Source organism: Palaemon carinicauda, chromosome 5 (genome assembly GCF_036898095.1).
Source record: "Palaemon carinicauda isolate YSFRI2023 chromosome 5, ASM3689809v2, whole genome shotgun sequence".
Lineage (NCBI taxonomy): Eukaryota > Metazoa > Arthropoda > Malacostraca > Decapoda > Palaemonidae > Palaemon > Palaemon carinicauda.
The window spans coordinates 58,796,050-58,804,043 of NC_090729.1; positions in this window are offsets into that span (position 1 = coordinate 58,796,050).

A 7,994-nucleotide genomic window follows, 5' to 3' on the forward strand; every position below is an offset into this window, starting at 1 on the left:
CTAATTAAACGACGGTGCCATAAATAATCTAGATGAAGAATAAGAAATTTAATTGTCCGTAAGTTCATGTCTAATAAATTAAGATCAAAATATGCTGCTGAAGACCAGACAGGGGAACAATACTCGAAAAAGGGATGCTGAGATCTGGATGTTGAGAAGCCATTGTCCTTGGCCTACTTACAATCATATTTTGAGTTTTGTTAGGATTTAACTTGATACCCCATAATTTACGCCATTTTACCTAGATCTCAATGAAGGGATTAAGGAACACCATGAGATGGAATTGATGCAGAGATTAGCATCATATTCATATGCAACAAGATTCTTTTGTAGGCCAAACTCTCTATTTGAATGCAAAGTTTAGTAGAGAAATATTATGTATATACATCATGCAAAAAAATAATTCAGAACGTTGCATTTCAATTCAATTATTGATAAAACCCATGACCAAATTAGTCCAAATTTTTAAATGGTGATTAGATAACCAAATATTAAATCATTTGCGGGTTTCAATTGATTACTAACAAATAATTGTATTATACGACAGAAATATATATATATATATATATATATATATATATATATATATATATATATATATATATATATATATATATATATATATATATATGTGTGTGTGTGTGTGTGTGTGTGTGTGTGTGTGTGTAGATATTATATATATATATATATATATATATATATATATATATATATATATATATATATATATATATATATATATACACGCGTGTGTGTGTGTGTGTATGTTTGTATGTGTGTGGGGGGGAGGTGTTGTGTGTTTTCCGTGGATGTAATCGTATTTTGCACAATTACATAATTGGATGTAATTCTATCGATGAGCTAAGTCTTTCTGCATATGCATAACCAGGGGAATACATATGAATATCTTACAAACTCTAATAATACTATTTGGATAAATCAATGAGAGAGAGAGAGAGAGAGAGAGAGAGAGAGAGAGAGAGAGAGAGAGAGAGAGAGAATAGGTGCAGCTCTCATCGCTAATAGTGATATAGAGGGAAAACTCTCAAAGTTATATAATACTATTAACATACCTCCCTTAAATGAATAATAACCACTCCTAATGTGAATATACGAAAAGTTTATATTTTTAATCTTTTTTGTAAACGGATATGATTATGACGAGTTAGCTGGCAATAAAATGCGTTATAGTGTTTTACAACCACGGCGGAAATCTCTGTTGTTCGAATTTTGAAGATACAAAAATATTTAGGTTTAGATACATTATTTTTTTAGATAGCATATGGTCATTTCACATGTAAAATATTTACGTTTAGATACATTATTTTTCTTAGATAGCATATGGTCATTTCATATGTAAAGTAAATGGAACACATCAAAGATAGTAAAGTAAGTGGATTACAAATGAGAGATTTATTAATCAATTGAGACCATGGACAGTTCATTTTTCTTTTGCTATTCAGTTAGTATATTAGTCTTGACTACCCTTTATTTTCAGCTATATATGCAAATCAATGTCGTAAATGATACATAATTACATACATATTAATCCATGTTTCAAATGTTGAGTTTTTTCAAGTATAGAAGTGAACTGGGATAAATAGGAATTGCAGTGGAATTTACAGATGACTCAACTTTCATATTAATCAATAATTAAGGTCAGTAGTGTGAGAGTAGTTAATTTTTTACATAATAGTTCTCATAAAAAGAAATAATTGGAAATATGTAATTTGAAAGCTAAAAAAATGAACTTTCATCATTTACTTATGCCTACGGTTTACGCCTCAAATTTTTTGGCTCAAAAAGAATATTCAGCAAAAATAGTTTATAACAGGAATAGTGATCAAACACGATACTCATTCAAGCCACATAAAGTAAATATTAATTTTCTTTGGTCGAAAAGAAAGCCTTTTTTAACTTTATGTATATATATATATATATATATATATATATATATATATATATATATATATATATATATATATATATATATATATACATATATATATATATATATATATATATATATATATATATATATATATATATATATATATATATATATATATATACGCACATGCACATACACACACACACACACACATATATATATATATATATATATATATATATATATATATATATATATATATATATATATATATATATATATATATATATATATATATATATATATATTCTTCTACCTGGCTTGAGGATTTACTAAATAGTCAATAGCAAAACTCACTCTCTCTCTCTCTCTCTCTCTCTCTCTCTCTCTCTCTCTCTCTCTCTCTCTCTCTCTCTTTATCTTATTAATTTAGACAACAGAAAAACTAATCATTGCGTAATCTTTTTTCTCAGCCTAGAGAACAAAAAAGAACGCTGACTGAGCTGTCTAAAAGCCGTTTTTAAAATGCCAACAGCCGAGCGAAGTAATTTGCTGTTTTAGGGAAATGAAGGCTTACTTGATGTATAATGCCAACATCAATTATATAGAAGGAGAAATATTCAAAATAAACAATGTAATAATTCATGTTTCCTTATTAATAAATAGCTCAAATGCCTGGGGTGAAAAGCGATTATACAGTAATGTCAACATGGCAAAATTTTCCTATTTTTATTTAAGTAATATTTTTTTCTGGAAATTCAACGATAAATACACAATAAGTTCCTTGGCGTGATTCTTATCAACGATGCCCTTTGGAATTAGGTCTTATTTTACAATGGCAACAGTAACGCTGGCTGTGCAAGAACAATAATCATTAACATACTTCAAATTCGGATACCACGCACGTACTCCTAGTTGCGAGTTTCAAATAAAAGCAATAGTAAAGTCATTAAGTTGCATTTATTATTCTTTTATTCTTGAAAGATTAATTATGAAAATTATTCCACTTTCTGAAAAACACAGTCTTATTACTCTCCAGGATATGCCACTTTTCATCAAGAGAGTAAAGTTAATTCTATGATCATTAGTATATTGCTTAGAGTAATGCAACTACTTTGAATTCCATAACATTTTCACATGGATACGTCGTGTTTACCACACCAAAGTGCTGCAATGGAATTCGTTGTTTTTTGTGAAATTATAGTAATACATTGTTTATCAAAATAAGAAAAAAAAAATTAAATGCCATATTTATTAACCAATACATAGAAGAAAAGATTAAAATATAATAAAAAAAAAAGATTTGTAGTAGATTTTAGGAAAGCTCTCTCTCTCTCTCTCTCTCTCTCTCTCTCTCTCTCTCTCTCTCTCTCTCTCTCTCTCTCTCTCTCTCTCTCTCTCTCTCTCTCTCTCAGAGATAGCTTTCTGCTTGTTGAATAAGATTCATTGTAATTCTGACCATCCTCTACATACAGATCTGCCCTGAAAGTAAAATCTTGATCATATTACTAGGTGCCATTGTCTTACAGGGCTAGTGAGATTTCGGCATTTGTCACCCCAAATGGGTTGTATGAATGTAAGGTGATGCCTTTTGGTTTGGAAAATGCAGCCTGTACGTTCCAGCACCTTATGAAAATAAGCTTGTTGCATATGCAGATGATGATACTCTCTTTGCATCAATTCCATCCTCTGAATGTAGATCTGAGGTTGGTGAATCCCTTTATAGAGATATAGCTAAAATTAATGCATGGTCCAAATTATAGGCTATGAACTTGAATCATAACAAAACTCAAAGTATCATTGTAAGTAGGTCTAGGACAGTGGCTTCTCAACATCCGGATCTCAGTATTGATAATATATATATATATATATATATATATATATATATATATATATATATATATATATATATATATATATATATATATATATATATATATATATATATATATATATATATATATATATATATATATATATATATATATATATATATATATATATATATATATATATATATATATATATATATATATATATATATATTAATTTCTATGACTTATAAAATTTTAGGTCTGATTCTCGACAGCAAGTATACTTTTTAGAAACACATTAGGTCTGTGTCTTCTTCAATTGCATAAAAAATTGGCTTATTGAGAAAGTCTTTTAAGATTTTCGGTGATCGATCTATTCCGAGGAAGTGTTTTAATTGTCATTTTACCTTATTTAGAGTATTGCTTTCCTGTCTGGTCTTCAGCTCTTTATTCTCGTCTTAATTTGTTGGACAGAAACTTACAGTCTGTTAAATTTCTTATTCCTTGACTAGATAATAATCTTTGTCACCGTTTTTCAATTACTTCATTATGAATGTTGCATAAGATTTTCCATCACTCAGACCATCCTTTACATTCTTATCACCCTGGAAAATTCTATCATGTTCGTAATACTAAGTATGCAGTTAATTCTAATAGCCAGGCCTTATCCATCATGAGGCTCAATACTACACAGTATTCTAGAAGTTTTATTCCACTGTTACCAAGTTGTGGAATGATCATCCTAATCAGGTACTTGAGTCAGTAGAACTTTAAAAGTTTGAAGTTGGAACAATTGTTTTTATGTTGACCAGTCTTCTTATAGTTTATATATGAAATATCTGTTTTTTACGTTGTTAATAGTTTATATATAAAATATCAAGTATGACGTTGTTACTGTGTTTGAAATGATTTATTGTTAATTTGTACTCATCATTTATTTATTTCCTTATTTTCTTTCCTCACTGGGTGATTTTTCCCTATTGGATCCCTTGGGCTTAAAGCATCTTCCTTTTCCAAGTAAGGTTGTAGCCTGGCTAGTAATATATATATATATATATATATATATATATATATATATATATATATATATATATATATATATATATATATATATATATTTTTGGGCTCAAGCCATGTCGTCCTGATGGAAGTCCCTATAGGGTAGCTTCTTCCTAGGGTATATTACAACTACGGCGATATTCCCAGAGAATTTACCTTAAGGTACCAGAATTCTAACTCCTGGAGCGAGTATCCCTCGTGAAAGGGATATCGCGACATATCAGAGGACGTATTCTAGACACGTCACATGGCAATCTACAACCTGGACAGAGATTTCGTCTCGTAGGAGGTGATTGACGAGATACGAATTCGGGAAAGAAAAAGGGGAGCCGCTCCCAAGGCTTCCCTATCCCCCGATTCGTATGCGTGCCTGGCGCCAATCCTGGCGCCATCTGTATTCCTTTTTGCGTAGCTTAACAACTCGGTGTTTTTTCCTGTTTTTCTCGCAAATCTTGGATTTATTCGACTTTTCATGGCTTCTTCGTCTTCGTCGGCCTCTGATAAGTTGAGTATAGTGTCTGTTATGTATAAATGTAGGCTCTTGGTAAAATTTTGAGTGATTAATAGGATTAATCTTTGATACAAGAGCCGTAGCCTACCAGAGGTGTCCTGGACACTGTCGCTCGCTAGGTATAATTAGAGCGACATTCCTGGTTGTTTTGCTTTAATAAATTTTAGCTATTTAGCATTACATAGGATTTCCTTTCGTGCTTAGTATTATTCGGCGAAGTATTCGCCATTCTGGCCTACGCTAGGCCATGTAGCCTAGTCGTTTGGTCCTAGTACTTCATGCATGATTTTGGTTTTTCCGAGTGTAATTAAAATTTTATTGAAGCTTTAGGCTATATTTTATACATTTTAGACTGTGTGGAATATTTCCAAGATTGTATACGTGTGAGTTTCGGTGAATTAGGTAATCGATTCTCTTGGTGCCTAGGCTAATTGCTTATGGAGCCTTAGTATACTTTATCATACTCCCCGGTTGCTTTCTTTTCTTCGGAGAAGGTATGCAATCCCTTTCCCTCTGTTTAAGCCTTGGGCTTATCCCTAAGTGGTTTTTTCCGAATTTATTTTCGATAAAACTATACTAGGGTGTTACTGTACCTTCCTGTTCCTGTAGTTATGGTTCAAGAGGGACAGAACAACAGAGTTTTTAGTCTGAGTCTGTGTTGTCTGGCTTGGGGCAGAGTCCCCCTCGCTGACATAACACATACAAAGGGAGCTTAGCTCCCTTAGGTCACTACCGAAGGTTTCTGTAGTTATGATTCCTTCTTTTGTGATCTACCAGACTAGTCCTGTTGCTGTTCTCGGGGGAGGATAAGTTCTTCCCTTGGGAGTAGCAACGCCTTCCTTGCTTTGGTGCTCTGGAAGCTGGCAAGTATTGCTGGCCTTTCCCCATAGATCTCCCTTAGGCTAAGATAAGTTTCTTGGCTGCGGGTGATCTGTCACTAAAGCAAGGTTGGCAGGACCCTCTTGTCCCTTCCCCCTCTATCTCCGTAATGGCCTAGCCATTACCTGTACTGTACCTTGCCGGCCGGCAGAGCTGTCCGGCAGGGGTCTTACTGTACTGTACGTCGTTCTACTTCTGGACCTAGTATAGGTTGGGATGTGGAATTGACTCAGCCCATTGCCGGCCGGCAGAGCTGCTGGCCGGCAAGGGTCTTATGTTTTCGAGTGCTGCCCGGACCTCTCTTGGTCCCAAATCCATGCCTGCCGGCAGAGCCGGACGGCATTGGTCAAGGAAGCCTGAATTAGTTTCTCCCCTTCCTTATATGCACTCTTTCGGTTGCCAGGCTTGGAGGTTGTGTACACTCTTATCCCGGCATCCATTCTATTTTTCTTCTAGTGCTGTACCTGTCCCGGCTGCCGGCCTATGAGGCCGGCAGCCGGGCAGGTGTAGTCCTCTGGTTCTTTTGCTGCCGGCTGGCATCGGTCTTGTACCTTTGCCGGCCGGCTTATGTCAGTCCTTGTCTGCCGGTCACCAAGAGTGTGGCCGGCAGCTGGGTACTACCTTGTGTAGTTGCTGGCCAGCAGCCATTGCCGGCCAACACTGGCTGTTACCGGCCGGCAGTTGCTGCCGACCGGCACAGGCATTTGAACCAGAGTGCTGCCGCCCTATAGCTGTTAAGTAGTATACTTTAAAGCTAGTTGTGGTGTGTGCCGGCCGGAAAGGCAGGCCGGCACACATCCCCCTATACTGTACTAGTATTATTCTGTATAGCATATACAGTAAGAAGAAAACTATAGTAAAGGTTTTGGTACAGCACTGTATCTTCTAACACTATTGTGTTTTCTTGCACATCCCTTTGCTGTTGCCCTCAGATAGGAAGCTGAGTTCTTCCCTGTCTATTATCCAGGATTTTAAAATCATTGCTTAGGTGTGAGCTCCACCTGTTTCCTCTGGAAACCTAGCATTGGTTACTCTAGAAGAGATAAACCATTTTTGATTTTATTATCTGGAAGGCTGCAACAATGGGTTGTGAGGGAAACACAAGTGTGTGTCTTTCCTTTCTGAATTGTTATGCTATACTATGCATATCCAGTGATACATAGTTCACTTGATACTCATGGAAATTTCTTCTCTTTACATAAGGACACTCCGAAGTGGGGAAGTGCTTTCTGCAATGTCAGTAGCAAGAACCTCTGCGGACATGAGTTTTGTAGGAGACACGCAGCGTACGCTGTCTCCAAGGATGATCTCCGGTATTGGGACCCTCAGGTATGTACTGTGTGCACTAACCTGATTAATGAGACATTTAAATAGCTAGGAAGAAGCTTCGTACCTGGGTAAGGGGCTTCCAAAAGAACACTTCTGGCCCTTATCTTCCAAGTGAGAAGATAAGGGCGTATCCTTTCCCTAAGGCATCAGCTTATGCAGTGATTCCCCAGCCTCAAGAGGAGATCCCCTAAGTTCAGATCCAGGTGGATGCTGAAGTCGCGGTCGCGATGCAAGACATCCTGCTAAATGACAGGATGTCTGATGTGGATGGGTGTCAGGAGGAAGACCTCCTGGCAGAAGCCCAGGATGAAGTTCAAGCCCCTCTACATCGGCCGGTCTCCCAGTAGAGCTGGGACAGGCCCTCTCTTCTATTGTTGGAATGATCCAACAAATGCAGAAGGAGAATCAGGAGAAGGCGGCTGCAATGGAACTGCGAATGCAGTGCCTTGCAGAATCACATGGGCCCCAGAAAAAGCTCAATGTGAAAGACCTTCCCTTGTGCTCAGATGCT